This window comes from Ambystoma mexicanum, chromosome 2p (genome assembly GCF_040938575.1).
Source record: "Ambystoma mexicanum isolate Mex_15411 chromosome 2p, UKY_AmexF1_1, whole genome shotgun sequence".
Lineage (NCBI taxonomy): Eukaryota > Metazoa > Chordata > Amphibia > Caudata > Ambystomatidae > Ambystoma > Ambystoma mexicanum.
In genome coordinates, this window is record NC_090923.1 from 1,308,469,237 (window position 1) to 1,308,485,911 (window position 16,675).

Here is a 16,675-nt window from a genome sequence, read left to right on the forward strand (position 1 = left end):
CAGCGCCCAGAACTTTGTGGCACAGGGAGGAGGTCTGTGGGATTTCAGTAACTTGGAGGCATGCAACCTGGTCGGGAGTGCTTCAGGTCTCCTTCCATGCACGTTCCAAGCAACTCAACAAAGCATCAACAGGCTGCCATACCAGCCACAGAGCCCCTTTCCACATAAAGAAAATATGGTATTCGGGGGCTATGTGTTTGCATGGCAAAGATTTTAGGCTTTTAATTGTTTTCTCTCTCTCTCTGTCTCTCTCTCTCCTCCCTCCCTCCCTCCTTCCCATCCCCCACAACCCCCGCTCCCTCTCCCTACCATTAATTTTAAGTGTTCCTGCACTGCATCACATTGTGACAATGGTATTTCACAATGGGACTGTTTGAAAGTTACAGAAATCAAAAAAGAAATCAACCAACTAAAAGCAGCCAAATCCGGAGTACACTGCTCAGCCCCAATTAAAGATTAAGGCCTAGAAGCAAGTAAAGCTGTAGTTCAGAGCGATGTTTGCAAATAGCACCTTAAAGCAGTTTACGCTGGAGTGCACAACAAGGGGGAAAGTGTTAATACTGAGTTTGGTAGAATGGGATAAAAAAACAAAAGCAGCGTGCCACTTCTAAAAGTACAAGTCAAGAAATTGAAGGGGATGGGGCTGTTCATTCAGTCAATAGGACTCACAAGTAAAAGGCTCCAGAGTCATTAGTGTTGAATTTGGAGCAAAATGTATTGTGTTGTCGTGTAAAATGAATGAACATACAATTTCAATCTTCATTAAAAAAGATGTATTCAAAAATAAAGACTTGCAGATTAAGAAAGTTTCTGTCCTGTCGTGTGCCAAAAATAGTGAATGCTTTACGAATGTGCGTGTCATCCTTTGAAGCAGGGTCAAATTCAATTTTCCCATTTTCATTCCAATATTAGTACATGGGTTGCTGAGGCACATATGAATGGATCTGTTAAGAAATGAAACAAAAAGCCTGGAAAAATGTTGAAACAGGTAGGATTTGGACTTACAATAAACTGACTCACAGTCAGATGTGCTATCCCTTGACCCACTGACCCCCTTGCCTTTTCTGTAATCCTTTTCCTCTCAGCAGTGTTGTCCAAAGTTCCCTACTTAAAGAGACTTTCTTATACAAAAGATCCTAGACCTGTTTTTTATGGCCCACATGCCTCATATCCCGTTGCTCTTGATAAACCCACGTCATCTCCCACCAATACAATCTGTAAAATATTTCAAGGGCATAGCCAAGGAAATTAGACGTGGGCCGAAGGTTGAGCAATCCTTAAACCAGCAGCAAAATTAACATTGAAATCAGCCTCAGAATCTCTTAAAGGATGGGCCAACATTGGTTGCTTGCAGGGCGCAATCGGACAGCCTCTGGTGCTGACGCCTTAAGGCAAGCGCAAAGGGAGAGCCAACCAAACCATTGATTAGGACCTCTGGACTTTCTGCTCTTTGACATAAGGACATTTGATATGGCAAACGTTTGACCAAACACCATTTAGATGTCGGATGGTATGGAATTAAGCGGCAAACAGCAATACATCAGCATTCTTTGCTGCTTTATTGATCTGGTCCTAAAGGGTTTGGTTTAATGCCAATTATATTTAAAGATTCATGCTCAAGGGTGCTTGCAAATCGACACCCCCTCCCCATCACGATGGCTGGGTGATGCAAGCGTGAGAGCATCACAGCAGACCCATAGACATGAGAAACACTCTGTACCTCTGAGTGTATGTGGGCCCATGGCTGGATCAAGGACAAGGCAAGAACAGGAGATGGCTTAAGGTGTCAGCACCCAGGCTGCCCCTTTGCACGCTGCCAGCAACAGATGTTGGCCCATCCTTTAAGAGATTCTGAGGCTGATTTCAATGTTAACTTTGCTGCTGATTAAAGGATTGCTCAACCTTCGACCTGCGTCTAGTTTGCTTGGCTAAGCCCTGAAAATCTTTTACAGCTTGTATTGGTGGGAGATGATGTGAGTTTATCAAGAGCAACGGGATATGAGGCATGTGTGCCACAAAATGCAGGTCTAGGATCTTTTATTTGAAAGCCACTTTGGAAAACCCTACTGAGAACAAAAGGATTACACAAAAGGAAAGGGGATCAGTGGGTCAGGGGATAGCACATCTGACTGTGAGTCAGTTAATTGTAAGCCCAAATCCTACCCGTTTCGACATTTTTCCAGACTTTTTGTTTCATTTCTTAACAGATCCATTCCTATGTACCTCTGTGCTTTCAACAGAGTTTTCATTGTAATGGAGGGACATACAGTATGCCTTAAACATGCCTGGGCAGGGAAGACTATGTAAAAGCAAGAGTAGCAGACAGCTTAATAAATCATCAGCAGGACCCTCTAGACCTTCCCCAAAAAACATAACATGATTTCTATGCATGTATGTGCGTTGAACAGCGCAAGTAATTTGGTTAATGTCAGTGGATAAATGTGACTTTCGCACAGCGCAGAACAAAATCACTTGTACAGGCCCCTTCTGCAAAAGCATTACCGCTACAGAAAGCAGTGAAAAGGTGAGGCAGTGTGCAGTCCCCCCTGACCCTTCACAGCCCTGATTGGCCACGATCGGCCAAGGACCTCTCTATGAGAGCTGAGGGTGGAATTTTTCTGGACCTCAGTAACTTAGGGAGACATGGCTAAAGGGATCCTCAATCAACGGCCCAGCCTTTGCTCTGTGGCCTGTCCGGATATGTCTGTTCTCCAAATTACCTGCCGCTGCCCAGGTGTCAGCTGGTGAGATGGAATGACCTCCCAGGAAGCACACTGGCAGATAATTTGCATAGGCACACCCCCTCTCCCTCTCCTTAGCCCTGCTTGCTCCACAGTAGCAAGTATCTGGGGAAAATATAGTGGTCGAGGTGGGGTAGCAGTAACTAGCAACTCTGAGAAAGTAAATCTGGGACACTTGGCGACCTGTGGGCAACAACTGCAGAGCTCAGTGCCCAGGACTTTGTGGCACAGGGAGGAGGTCTGTGGGATTTCAGTAACTTGGAGACATGCAACCTGGTCGGGAGTGCTTCAGGTCTCCTTCCTTGCATGTTCCAAGCAACTCAACAAAGCATCAACAGGCTGAGATACCAACCACAGAGCCCCTTCCCACTTGATTAAAAGGCCAAAATCTTTTCCATGCAAATACATAGCCCCCAAATACCATATTTTCTTTGTTTTCTCTCTCTCTGTCTCTCTCTCCTCCCTCTCTCCCTCCCTCACTCACTCCTTCCCACCCTCTCTCTTCCCCCCTACCCCCCTCCCTCTCCCTACCATTAATTTTAGGTTTTCATGCACTGCAGCACATTGTCACAATGGTATTTCACAATGGGACTTTTTGAAAGTTACAGAAATCAAAAAAGAAATCAACCAACTAAACGCAGCCAAATCCGGAGTACACTGCTCAGCCCCAATTAAAGATTAAGGCCCTGAAGCAAGTAAAGCTGTGGTTCAGAGCGATGTTTGCAAACAGCACCTTAAAGCAGTTTACGCTGGAGTGCACAACAAGGAGGAAAGTGATAATACTGAGTTTGGTAGAATGGGATTAAAAAAAAAAAAAAAAAAGAAGCGTGCCACTTCTAAAAGTACAAGTCAAGAAATTGAAGGGGACAGGGCTGTTCATTCAGTCAAGAGGACTCACAAGTAAAAGGCTCCTGAGGCATTAGTGTTGAATTTGGCGCAAAATGTATTGTGTTGTCGTGTAATATGAATGAACATAAAATGTCAATCTTCAATAAAAAAAGATATATTAAAAAATAAAGACTTGCAAATTAAGAAAGTTTCTGTCCAGACATGTGCCTAAAATAGTGAATGCTTTACGAATGTGCGTGTCATCCTTTAGAGCAGGGGCCAATTTAATTTTCCCATTATCATTCCAATATTAGTACATGTGTTGCAGAAGCAAGCGCAAAGGGAGAGTCAATCAAACCATTGATTAGGACCTCTGGTCAAAGGTTTGCCATACCAAATGTCCTTATGTCAGAGGGCAGAAAGTCCAAACACCATTTAGATATCGGGTGATATGAAATGAAGAGGCAAACAACAATGAATAAGCATTTTTTGCTGCTGTATTGATCTGGTCCTAAAGGGTTTTAGTTTAATGCCAATTATATTTAAAGATATAAAGATTAATGCTCCAGGGTGCTTGCAAAATGACACCCCCTCCCCATCACAATGGCTGGCTGATGCAAGCCTGAGAGCATCACAACAGACCCATAGACATGAGAAAAACTCTGTACCTCTGAGTGTATGTGGGCCCATGGCTGTAACAAGGACAAGGCAAGAACAGGAGGTGGCTTAAAGCGTCAGCACCAGAGGCTGTCCGATTGAGCCCTGTAAGCAACAGATGTTGGACCATCCTTTAAAGGATTCTCAGGCTGATTTCAATTTTAACTTTGCAGCTGATTTAAGGATTGCTCAACCTTCGACCCACGTCTAGATTGCAAGGATAAGCCCTGGAAATCTTGTACAGCTTGTACTGGTGGGAGATGATGTGACTTTATCAACTGCAACGGGATATGAGGCATGTGTGCCACAAAAAGCAGGTCTAGGATTTTTTAAAAGAAAGCCGCTTTAAGAAGGGAACTTTGGGCAACCCCACTGAGAGCAAAAGTATGACACAAAAGGTAAGGGGTTCAGTGGGTCAAATGATAGCACATTTGACTGTGAGTCAGTTTATTGTAAGTCCAAATGCTACCTGCTTTGAAATTTTCCAGGCTTTTTGTCTCATTTCTTAACAGATCCATTCCTATGTACCTCTGTGCTTTGAACAGAGTTTTCATTGTAAGGGAGGGACATACAGTATACCTTCCTGGGCAGGGAAGACTCTATGTAAAAGCAAGAGTAGCAGACAGCTTAAAAGAATCACCAGCAGGACCCTCTAGACCTTCCCCAAAAAACATAAAATGATTTCTCTGCATACATGTGCATTGAACAGCGCAAGTAGTTTGGTTAATGTCAGTGGATAAATGTCACTTTCCCACAGTGCAGAACAAAATCTCTTGTACAGGCCCCTTCTGCAAAAGCATTACCACTGTAGAAAGCAGGGCAGGTGAGGCAGTGTACAGTCACCTCCGACACTTCACTCCTCTGATCGGCTACGATCGGCCAAGGACCTCTCTATGAGAGCTGAGGGTGGAATTTTCTGGTCCTCGGTAACTTAGGGAGACATGGCAAAAGGGATCCTCAATCAACGGCTCAGCCTTTGCTTTGTGGCCTGTCCTTATATGTCTGTTCTCCAAATTACCTGCCGCTGCCCAGGTGTCAGCTGGTGAGATGGAATGACCTCGCAGGAAGCAAACTGGCAGATGATTTGCATAGGCAAACCCCCTCTCCCTCTTTCTTAGCCCTGCTTACTCCACAGTAGCAAGTATCTGGGGAAAATATAGTGGTCGAGGTGGGGTAGTAGTAACTAGTAAATCTGGGGTGCTTGGCAACTTGTGGGGAACAACTGCAGAGCTCAGCGCCCAGAACTTTGTGGCACAGGGAGGAGGTCTGTGGGATTTCAGTAACTTGGAGGCATGCAACCTGGTCGGGAGTGCTTCAGGTCTCCTTCCATGCACGTTCCAAGCAACTCAACAAAGCATCAACAGGCTGCCATACCAGCCACAGAGCCCCTTTCCACATAAAGAAAATATGGTATTCGGGGGCTATGTGTTTGCATGGCAAAGATTTTAGGCTTTTAATTGTTTTCTCTCTCTCTGTCTCTCTCTCCTCCCTCCCTCCCTCCTTCCCATCCCCCACAACCCCCGCTCCCTCTCCCTCTCCCTACCATTAATTTTAAGTTTTCCTGCACTGCATCACATTGTGACAATGGTACTGTTTGAAAGTTACAGAAATCAAAAAAGAAATCAACCAACTAAAAGCAGCCAAATCCGGAGTACACTGCTCAGCCCCAATTAAAGATTAAGGCCTAGAAGCAAGTAAAGCTGTAGTTCAGAGCGATGTTTGCAAATAGCACCTTAAAGCAGTTTACGCTGGAGTGCACAACAAGGGGGAAAGTGTTAATACTGAGTTTGGTAGAATGGGATAAAAAAACAAAAGCAGCGTGCCACTTCTAAAAGTACAAGTCAAGAAATTGAAGGGGATGGGGCTGTTCATTCAGTCAATAGGACTCACAAGTAAAAGGCTCCAGAGTCATTAGTGTTGAATTTGGAGCAAAATGTATTGTGTTGTCGTGTAAAATGAATGAACATACAATTTCAATCTTCATTAAAAAAGATGTATTCAAAAATAAAGACTTGCAGATTAAGAAAGTTTCTGTCCTGTCGTGTGCCAAAAATAGTGAATGCTTTACGAATGTGCGTGTCATCCTTTGAAGCAGGGTCAAATTCAATTTTCCCATTTTCATTCCAATATTAGTACATGGGTTGCTGAGGCACATAGGAATGGATCTGTTAAGAAATGAAACAAAAAGCCTGGAAAAATGTTGAAACAAGTAGGATTTGGACTTACAATAAACTGACTCACAGTCAGATGTGCTATCCCTTGACCCACTGACCCCCTTGCCTTTTGTGTAATCCTTTTCCTCTCAGCAGTGTTGTCCAAAGTTCCCTACTTAAAGAGACTTTCTTATACAAAAGATCCTAGACCTGTTTTTTATGGCCCACATGCCTCATATCCCGTTGCTCTTGATAAACCCACGTCATCTCCCACCAATACAATCTGTAAAATATTTCAAGGGCATAGCCAAGGAAATTAGACGTGGGCCGAAGGTTGAGCAATCCTTAAACCAGCAGCAAAATTAACATTGAAATCAGCCTCAGAATCTCTTAAAGGATGGGCCAACATTGGTTGCTTGCAGGGCGCAATCGGACAGCCTCTGGTGCTGACGCCTTAAGGCAAGCGCAAAGGGAGAGCCAACCAAACCATTGATTAGGACCTCTGGACTTTCTGCTCTTTGACATAAGGACATTTGATATGGCAAACGTTTGACCAAACACCATTTAGATGTCGGATGGTATGGAATTAAGCGGCAAACAGCAATACATCAGCATTCTTTGCTGCTTTATTGATCTGGTCCTAAAGGGTTTGGTTTAATGCCAATTATATTTAAAGATTCATGCTCAAGGGTGCTTGCAAATCGACACCCCCTCCCCATCACGATGGCTGGGTGATGCAAGCGTGAGAGCATCACAGCAGACCCATAGACATGAGAAACACTCTGTACCTCTGAGTGTATGTGGGCCCATGGCTGGATCAAGGACAAGGCAAGAACAGGAGATGGCTTAAGGTGTCAGCACCCAGGCTGCCCCTTTGCACGCTGCCAGCAACAGATGTTGGCCCATCCTTTAAGAGATTCTGAGGCTGATTTCAATGTTAACTTTGCTGCTGATTAAAGGATTGCTCAACCTTCGACCTGCGTCTAGTTTGCTTGGCTAAGCCCTGAAAATCTTTTACAGCTTGTATTGGTGGGAGATGATGTGAGTTTATCAAGAGCAACGGGATATGAGGCATGTGTGCCACAAAATGCAGGTCTAGGATCTTTTATTTGAAAGCCACTTTGGAAAACCCTACTGAGAACAAAAGGATTACACAAAAGGAAAGGGGATCAGTGGGTCAGGGGATAGCACATCTGACTGTGAGTCAGTTAATTGTAAGCCCAAATCCTACCCGTTTCGACATTTTTCCAGACTTTTTGTTTCATTTCTTAACAGATCCATTCCTATGTACCTCTGTGCTTTCAACAGAGTTTTCATTGTAATGGAGGGACATACAGTATGCCTTAAACATGCCTGGGCAGGGAAGACTATGTAAAAGCAAGAGTAGCAGACAGCTTAATAAATCATCAGCAGGACCCTCTAGACCTTCCCCAAAAAACATAACATGATTTCTATGCATGTATGTGCGTTGAACAGCGCAAGTAATTTGGTTAATGTCAGTGGATAAATGTGACTTTCGCACAGCGCAGAACAAAATCACTTGTACAGGCCCCTTCTGCAAAAGCATTACCGCTACAGAAAGCAGTGAAAAGGTGAGGCAGTGTGCAGTCCCCCCTGACCCTTCACAGCCCTGATCGGCCACGATCGGCCAAGGACCTCTCTATGAGAGCTGAGGGTGGAATTTTTCTGGACCTCAGTAACTTAGGGAGACATGGCTAAAGGGATCCTCAATCAACGGCCCAGCCTTTGCTCTGTGGCCTGTCCGGATATGTCTGTTCTCCAAATTACCTGCCGCTGCCCAGGTGTCAGCTGGTGAGATGGAATGACCTCCCAGGAAGCACACTGGCAGATAATTTGCATAGGCACACCCCCTCTCCCTCTCCTTAGCCCTGCTTGCTCCACAGTAGCAAGTATCTGGGGAAAATATAGTGGTCGAGGTGGGGTAGCAGTAACTAGCAACTCTGAGAAAGTAAATCTGGGACACTTGGCGACCTGTGGGCAACAACTGCAGAGCTCAGTGCCCAGGACTTTGTGGCACAGGGAGGAGGTCTGTGGGATTTCAGTAACTTGGAGACATGCAACCTGGTCGGGAGTGCTTCAGGTCTCCTTCCTTGCATGTTCCAAGCAACTCAACAAAGCATCAACAGGCTGAGATACCAACCACAGAGCCCCTTCCCACTTGATTAAAAGGCCAAAATCTTTTCCATGCAAATACATAGCCCCCAAATACCATATTTTCTTTGTTTTCTCTCTCTCTGTCTCTCTCTCCTCCCTCTCTCCCTCCCTCACTCACTCCTTCCCACCCTCCCGCCCTCTCTCTTCCCCCCTACCCCTCCTCCCTCTCCCTACCATTAATTTTAGGTTTTCATGCACTGCAGCACATTGTCACAATGGTATTTCACAATGGGACTTTTTGAAAGTTACAGAAATCAAAAAAGAAATCAACCAACTAAAAGCAGCCAAATCCGGAGTACACTGCTCAGCCCCAATTAAAGATTAAGGCCCTGAAGCAAGTAAAGCTGTGGTTCAGAGCGATGTTTGCAAACAGCACCTTAAAGCAGTTTACGCTGGAGTGCACAACAAGGAGGAAAGTGATAATACTGAGTTTGGTAGAATGGGATAAAAAAAAAAAAAAAAGAAGCGTGCCACTTCTAAAAGTACAAGTCAAGAAACTGAAGGGGACAGGGCTGTTCATTCAGTCAAGAGGACTCACAAGTAAAAGGCTCCTGAGGCATTAGTGTTGAATTTGGCGCAAAATGTATTGTGTTGTCGTGTAATATGAATGAACATAAAATGTCAATCTTCAATAAAAAAAGATATATTAAAAAATAAAGACTTGCAAATTAAGAAAGTTTCTGTCCAGACATGTGCCTAAAATAGTGAATGCTTTACGAATGTGCGTGTCATCCTTTAGAGCAGGGGCCAATTTAATTTTCCCATTATCATTCCAATATTAGTACATGTGTTGCAGAAGCAAGCGCAAAGGGAGAGTCAATCAAACCATTGATTAGGACCTCTGGTCAAAGGTTTGCCATACCAAATGTCCTTATGTCAGAGGGCAGAAAGTCCAAACACCATTTAGATATCGGGTGATATGAAATGAAGAGGCAAACAACAATGAATAAGCATTCTTTGCTGCTGTATTGATCTGGTCCTAAAGGGTTTTAGTTTAATGCCAATTATATTTAAAGATATAAAGATTAATGCTCCAGGGTGCTTGCAAAATGACACCCCCTCCCCATCACAATGGCTGGCTGATGCAAGCCTGAGAGCATCACAACAGACCCATAGACATGAGAAAAACTCTGTACCTCTGAGTGTATGTGGGCCCATGGCTGTAACAATGACAAGGCAAGAACAGGAGGTGGCTTAAAGCGTCAGCACCAGAGGCTGTCCGATTGAGCCCTGTAAGCAACAGATGTTGGACCATCCTTTAAAGGATTCTCAGGCTGATTTCAATTTTAACTTTGCAGCTGATTTAAGGATTGCTCAACCTTCGACCCACGTCTAGATTGCAAGGATAAGCCCTGGAAATCTTGTACAGCTTGTACTGGTGGGAGATGATGTGACTTTATCAACTGCAACGGGATAGGAGGCATGTGTGCCACAAAAAGCAGGTCTAGGATTTTTTAAAAGAAAGCCGCTTTAAGAAGGGAACTTTGGGCAACCCCACTGAGAGCAAAAGTATGACACAAAAGGTAAGGGGTTCAGTGGGTCAAATGATAGCACATTTGACTGTGAGTCAGTTTATTGTAAGTCCAAATGCTACCTGCTTTGAAATTTTCCAGGCTTTTTGTCTCATTTCTTAACAGATCCATTCCTATGTACCTCTGTGCTTTGAACAGAGTTTTCATTGTAAGGGAGGGACATACAGTATACCTTCCTGGGCAGGGAAGACTCTATGTAAAAGCAAGAGTAGCAGACAGCTTAAAAGAATCACCAGCAGGACCCTCTAGACCTTCCCCAAAAAACATAAAATGATTTCTCTGCATACATGTGCATTGAACAGCGCAAGTAGTTTGGTTAATGTCAGTGGATAAATGTCACTTTCCCACAGTGCAGAACAAAATCTCTTGTACAGGCCCCTTCTGCAAAAGCATTACCACTGTAGAAAGCAGGGCAGGTGAGGCAGTGTACAGTCACCTCCGACACTTCACTCCTCTGATCGGCTACGATCGGCCAAGGACCTCTCTATGAGAGCTGAGGGTGGAATTTTCTGGTCCTCGGTAACTTAGGGAGACATGGCAAAAGGGATCCTCAATCAACGGCTCAGCCTTTGCTTTGTGGCCTGTCCATATATGTCTGTTCTCCAAATTACCTGCCGCTGCCCAGGTGTCAGCTGGTGAGATGGAATGACCTCGCAGGAAGCAAACTGGCAGATGATTTGCATAGGCAAACCCCCTCTCCCTCTTTCTTAGCCCTGCTTACTCCACAGTAGCAAGTATCTGGGGAAAATATAGTGGTCGAGGTGGGGTAGTAGTAACTAGTAAATCTGGGGTGCTTGGCAACTTGTGGGGAACAACTGCAGAGCTCAGCGCCCAGAACTTTGTGGCACAGGGAGGAGGTCTGTGGGATTTCAGTAACTTGGAGGCATGCAACCTGGTCGGGAGTGCTTCAGGTCTCCTTCCATGCACGTTCCAAGCAACTCAACAAAGCATCAACAGGCTGCCATACCAGCCACAGAGCCCCTTTCCACATAAAGAAAATATGGTATTCGGGGGCTATGTGTTTGCATGGCAAAGATTTTAGGCTTTTAATTGTTTTCTCTCTCTCTCTGTCTCTCTCTCTCCTCCCTCCCTCCCTCCTTCCCATCCCCCACAACCCCCGCTCCCTCTCCCTACCATTAATTTTAAGTGTTCCTGCACTGCATCACATTGTGACAATGGTATTTCACAATGGGACTGTTTGAAAGTTACAGAAATCAAAAAAGAAATCAACCAACTAAAAGCAGCCAAATCCGGAGTACACTGCTCAGCCCCAATTAAAGATTAAGGCCTAGAAGCAAGTAAAGCTGTAGTTCAGAGCGATGTTTGCAAATAGCACCTTAAAGCAGTTTACGCTGGAGTGCACAACAAGGGGGAAAGTGTTAATACTGAGTTTGGTAGAATGGGATAAAAAAACAAAAGCAGCGTGCCACTTCTAAAAGTACAAGTCAAGAAATTGAAGGGGATGGGGCTGTTCATTCAGTCAATAGGACTCACAAGTAAAAGGCTCCAGAGTCATTAGTGTTGAATTTGGCGCAAAATGTATTGTGTTGTCGTGTAAAATGAATGAACATACAATTTCAATCTTCATTAAAAAAGATGTATTCAAAAATAAAGACTTGCAGATTAAGAAAGTTTTTGTCCTGTCGTGTGCCAAAAATAGTGAATGCTTTACGAATGTGCGTGTCATCCTTTGAAGCAGGGTCAAATTCAATTTTCCCATTTTCATTCCAATATTAGTACATGGGTTGCTGAGGCACATAGGAATGGATCTGTTAAGAAATGAAACAAAAAGCCTGGAAAAATGTTGAAACAGGTAGGATTTGGACTTACAATAAACTGACTCACAGTCAGATGTGCTATCCCTTGACCCACTGACCCCCTTGCCTTTTGTGTAATCCTTTTCCTCTCAGCAGTGTTGTCCAAAGTTCCCTACTTAAAGAGACTTTCTTATACAAAAGATCCTAGACCTGTTTTTTATGGCCCACATGCCTCATATCCCGTTGCTCTTGATAAACCCACGTCATCTCCCACCAATACAATCTGTAAAATATTTCAAGGGCATAGCCAAGGAAATTAGACGTGGGCCGAAGGTTGAGCAATCCTTAAACCAGCAGCAAAATTAACATTGAAATCAGCCTCAGAATCTCTTAAAGGATGGGCCAACATTGGTTGCTTGCAGGGCGCAATCGGACAGCCTCTGGTGCTGACGCCTTAAGGCAAGCGCAAAGGGAGAGCCAACCAAACCATTGATTAGGACCTCTGGACTTTCTGCTCTTTGACATAAGGACATTTGATATGGCAAACGTTTGACCAAACACCATTTAGATGTCGGATGGTATGGAATTAAGCGGCAAACAGCAATACATCAGCATTCTTTGCTGCTTTATTGATCTGGTCCTAAAGGGTTTGGTTTAATGCCAATTATATTTAAAGATTCATGCTCAAGGGTGCTTGCAAATCGACACCCCCTCCCCATCACGATGGCTGGGTGATGCAAGCGTGAGAGCATCACAGCAGACCCATAGACATGAGAAACACTCTGTACCTCTGAGTGTATGTGGGCCCATGGCTGGATCAAGGACAAGGCAAGAACAGGAGATGGCTTAAGGTGTCAGCACCCAGGCTGCCCCTTTGCACGCTGCCAGCAACAGATGTTGGCCCATCCTTTAAGAGATTCTGAGGCTGATTTCAATGTTAACTTTGCTGCTGATTAAAGGATTGCTCAACCTTCGACCTGCGTCTAGTTTGCTTGGCTAAGCCCTGAAAATCTTTTACAGCTTGTATTGGTGGGAGATGTGAGTTTATCAAGAGCAACGGGATATGAGGCATGTGTGCCACAAAATGCAGGTCTAGGATCTTTTATTTGAAAGCCACTTTGGAAAACCCTACTGAGAACAAAAGGATTACACAAAAGGAAAGGGGATCAGTGGGTCAGGGGATAGCACATCTGACTGTGAGTCAGTTAATTGTAAGCCCAAATCCTACCCGTTTCGACATTTTTCCAGACTTTTTGTTTCATTTCTTAACAGATCCATTCCTATGTACCTCTGTGCTTTCAACAGAGTTTTCATTGTAATGGAGGGACATACAGTATGCCTTAAACATGCCTGGGCAGGGAAGACTATGTAAAAGCAAGAGTAGCAGACAGCTTAATAAATCATCAGCAGGACCCTCTAGACCTTCCCCAAAAAACATAACATGATTTCTATGCATGTATGTGCGTTGAACAGCGCAAGTAATTTGGTTAATGTCAGTGGATAAATGTGACTTTCGCACAGCGCAGAACAAAATCACTTGTACAGGCCCCTTCTGCAAAAGCATTACCGCTACAGAAAGCAGTGAAAAGGTGAGGCAGTGTGCAGTCCCCCCTGACCCTTCACAGCCCTGATCGGCCACGATCGGCCAAGGACCTCTCTATGAGAGCTGAGGGTGGAATTTTTCTGGACCTCAGTAACTTAGGGAGACATGGCTAAAGGGATCCTCAATCAACGGCCCAGCCTTTGCTCTGTGGCCTGTCCGGATATGTCTGTTCTCCAAATTACCTGCCGCTGCCCAGGTGTCAGCTGGTGAGATGGAATGACCTCCCAGGAAGCACACTGGCAGATAATTTGCATAGGCACACCCCCTCTCCCTCTCCTTAGCCCTGCTTGCTCCACAGTAGCAAGTATCTGGGGAAAATATAGTGGTCGAGGTGGGGTAGCAGTAACTAGCAACTCTGAGAAAGTAAATCTGGGACACTTGGCGACCTGTGGGCAACAACTGCAGAGCTCAGTGCCCAGGACTTTGTGGCACAGGGAGGAGGTCTGTGGGATTTCAGTAACTTGGAGACATGCAACCTGGTCGGGAGTGCTTCAGGTCTCCTTCCTTGCATGTTCCAAGCAACTCAACAAAGCATCAACAGGCTGAGATACCAACCACAGAGCCCCTTCCCACTTGATTAAAAGGCCAAAATCTTTTCCATGCAAATACATAGCCCCCAAATACCATATTTTCTTTGTTTTCTCTCTCTCTGTCTCTCTCTCCTCCCTCTCTCCCTCCCTCACTCACTCCTTCCCACCCTCCCGCCCTCTCTCTTCCCCCCTACCCCTCCTCCCTCTCCCTACCATTAATTTTAGGTTTTCATGCACTGCAGCACATTGTCACAATGGTATTTCACAATGGGACTTTTTGAAAGTTACAGAAATCAAAAAAGAAATCAACCAACTAAAAGCAGCCAAATCCGGAGTACACTGCTCAGCCCCAATTAAAGATTAAGGCCCTGAAGCAAGTAAAGCTGTGGTTCAGAGCGATGTTTGCAAACAGCACCTTAAAGCAGTTTACGCTGGAGTGCACAACAAGGAGGAAAGTGATAATACTGAGTTTGGTAGAATGGGATAAAAAAAAAAAAAAAAGAAGCGTGCCACTTCTAAAAGTACAAGTCAAGAAACTGAAGGGGACAGGGCTGTTCATTCAGTCAAGAGGACTCACAAGTAAAAGGCTCCTGAGGCATTAGTGTTGAATTTGGCGCAAAATGTATTGTGTTGTCGTGTAATATGAATGAACATAAAATGTCAATCTTCAATAAAAAAAGATATATTAAAAAATAAAGACTTGCAAATTAAGAAAGTTTCTGTCCAGACATGTGCCTAAAATAGTGAATGCTTTACGAATGTGCGTGTCATCCTTTAGAGCAGGGGCCAATTTAATTTTCCCATTATCATTCCAATATTAGTACATGTGTTGCAGAAGCAAGCGCAAAGGGAGAGTCAATCAAACCATTGATTAGGACCTCTGGTCAAAGGTTTGCCATACCAAATGTCCTTATGTCAGAGGGCAGAAAGTCCAAACACCATTTAGATATCGGGTGATATGAAATGAAGAGGCAAACAACAATGAATAAGCATTCTTTGCTGCTGTATTGATCTGGTCCTAAAGGGTTTTAGTTTAATGCCAATTATATTTAAAGATATAAAGATTAATGCTCCAGGGTGCTTGCAAAATGACACCCCCTCCCCATCACAATGGCTGGCTGATGCAAGCCTGAGAGCATCACAACAGACCCATAGACATGAGAAAAACTCTGTACCTCTGAGTGTATGTGGGCCCATGGCTGTAACAAGGACAAGGCAAGAACAGGAGGTGGCTTAAAGCGTCAGCACCAGAGGCTGTCCGATTGAGCCCTGTAAGCAACAGATGTTGGACCATCCTTTAAAGGATTCTCAGGCTGATTTCAATTTTAACTTTGCAGCTGATTTAAGGATTGCTCAACCTTCGACCCACGTCTAGATTGCAAGGATAAGCCCTGGAAATCTTGTACAGCTTGTACTGGTGGGAGATGATGTGACTTTATCAACTGCAACGGGATAGGAGGCATGTGTGCCACAAAAAGCAGGTCTAGGATTTTTTAAAAGAAAGCCGCTTTAAGAAGGGAACTTTGGGCAACCCCACTGAGAGCAAAAGTATGACACAAAAGGTAAGGGGTTCAGTGGGTCAAATGATAGCACATTTGACTGTGAGTCAGTTTATTGTAAGTCCAAATGCTACCTGCTTTGAAATTTTCCAGGCTTTTTGTCTCATTTCTTAACAGATCCATTCCTATGTACCTCTGTGCTTTGAACAGAGTTTTCATTGTAAGGGAGGGACATACAGTATACCTTCCTGGGCAGGGAAGACTCTATGTAAAAGCAAGAGTAGCAGACAGCTTAAAAGAATCACCAGCAGGACCCTCTAGACCTTCCCCAAAAAACATAAAATGATTTCTCTGCATACATGTGCATTGAACAGCGCAAGTAGTTTGGTTAATGTCAGTGGATAAATGTCACTTTCCCACAGTGCAGAACAAAATCTCTTGTACAGGCCCCTTCTGCAAAAGCATTACCACTGTAGAAAGCAGGGCAGGTGAGGCAGTGTACAGTCACCTCCGACACTTCACTCCTCTGATCGGCTACGATCGGCCAAGGACCTCTCTATGAGAGCTGAGGGTGGAATTTTCTGGTCCTCGGTAACTTAGGGAGACATGGCAAAAGGGATCCTCAATCAACGGCTCAGCCTTTGCTTTGTGGCCTGTCCATATATGTCTGTTCTCCAAATTACCTGCCGCTGCCCAGGTGTCAGCTGGTGAGATGGAATGACCTCGCAGGAAGCAAACTGGCAGATGATTTGCATAGGCAAACCCCCTCTCCCTCTTTCTTAGCCCTGCTTACTCCACAGTAGCAAGTATCTGGGGAAAATATAGTGGTCGAGGTGGGGTAGTAGTAACTAGTAAATCTGGGGTGCTTGGCAACTTGTGGGGAACAACTGCAGAGCTCAGCGCCCAGAACTTTGTGGCACAGGGAGGAGGTCTGTGGGATTTCAGTAACTTGGAGGCATGCAACCTGGTCGGGAGTGCTTCAGGTCTCCTTCCATGCACGTTCCAAGCAACTCAACAAAGCATCAACAGGCTGCCATACCAGCCACAGAGCCCCTTTCCACATAAAGAAAATATGGTATTCGGGGGCTATGTGTTTGCATGGCAAAGATTTTAGGCTTTTAATTGTTTTCTCTCTCTCTCTGTCTCTCTCTCTCCTCCCTCCCTCCCTCCTTCCCATCCCCCACAACCCCCGCTCCCTCT

At 44.6% G+C, this 16,675-nt stretch overlaps 3 non-coding genes across 3 annotated transcripts; all 3 read right to left on the reverse strand.

Annotated features, from left to right (window-relative positions):
- Positions 1 to 3,798: 3,798 nt before the first annotated feature.
- LOC138568034 (U6 spliceosomal RNA) lies at positions 3,799 to 3,905 on the reverse strand. Its single transcript, XR_011302408.1, has one exon. It is a non-coding gene; the product is annotated as a U6 spliceosomal RNA (small nuclear RNA).
- A 5,346-nt stretch (positions 3,906 to 9,251) lies between these two features.
- On the reverse strand, positions 9,252 to 9,358 carry LOC138568035 (U6 spliceosomal RNA). The gene has a single exon (XR_011302409.1). It is a non-coding gene; the product is annotated as a U6 spliceosomal RNA (small nuclear RNA).
- Positions 9,359 to 14,712: 5,354 nt separating this feature from the next.
- On the reverse strand, positions 14,713 to 14,819 carry LOC138568037 (U6 spliceosomal RNA). The gene has a single exon (XR_011302410.1). It is a non-coding gene; the product is annotated as a U6 spliceosomal RNA (small nuclear RNA).
- Positions 14,820 to 16,675: the final 1,856 nt, after the last annotated feature.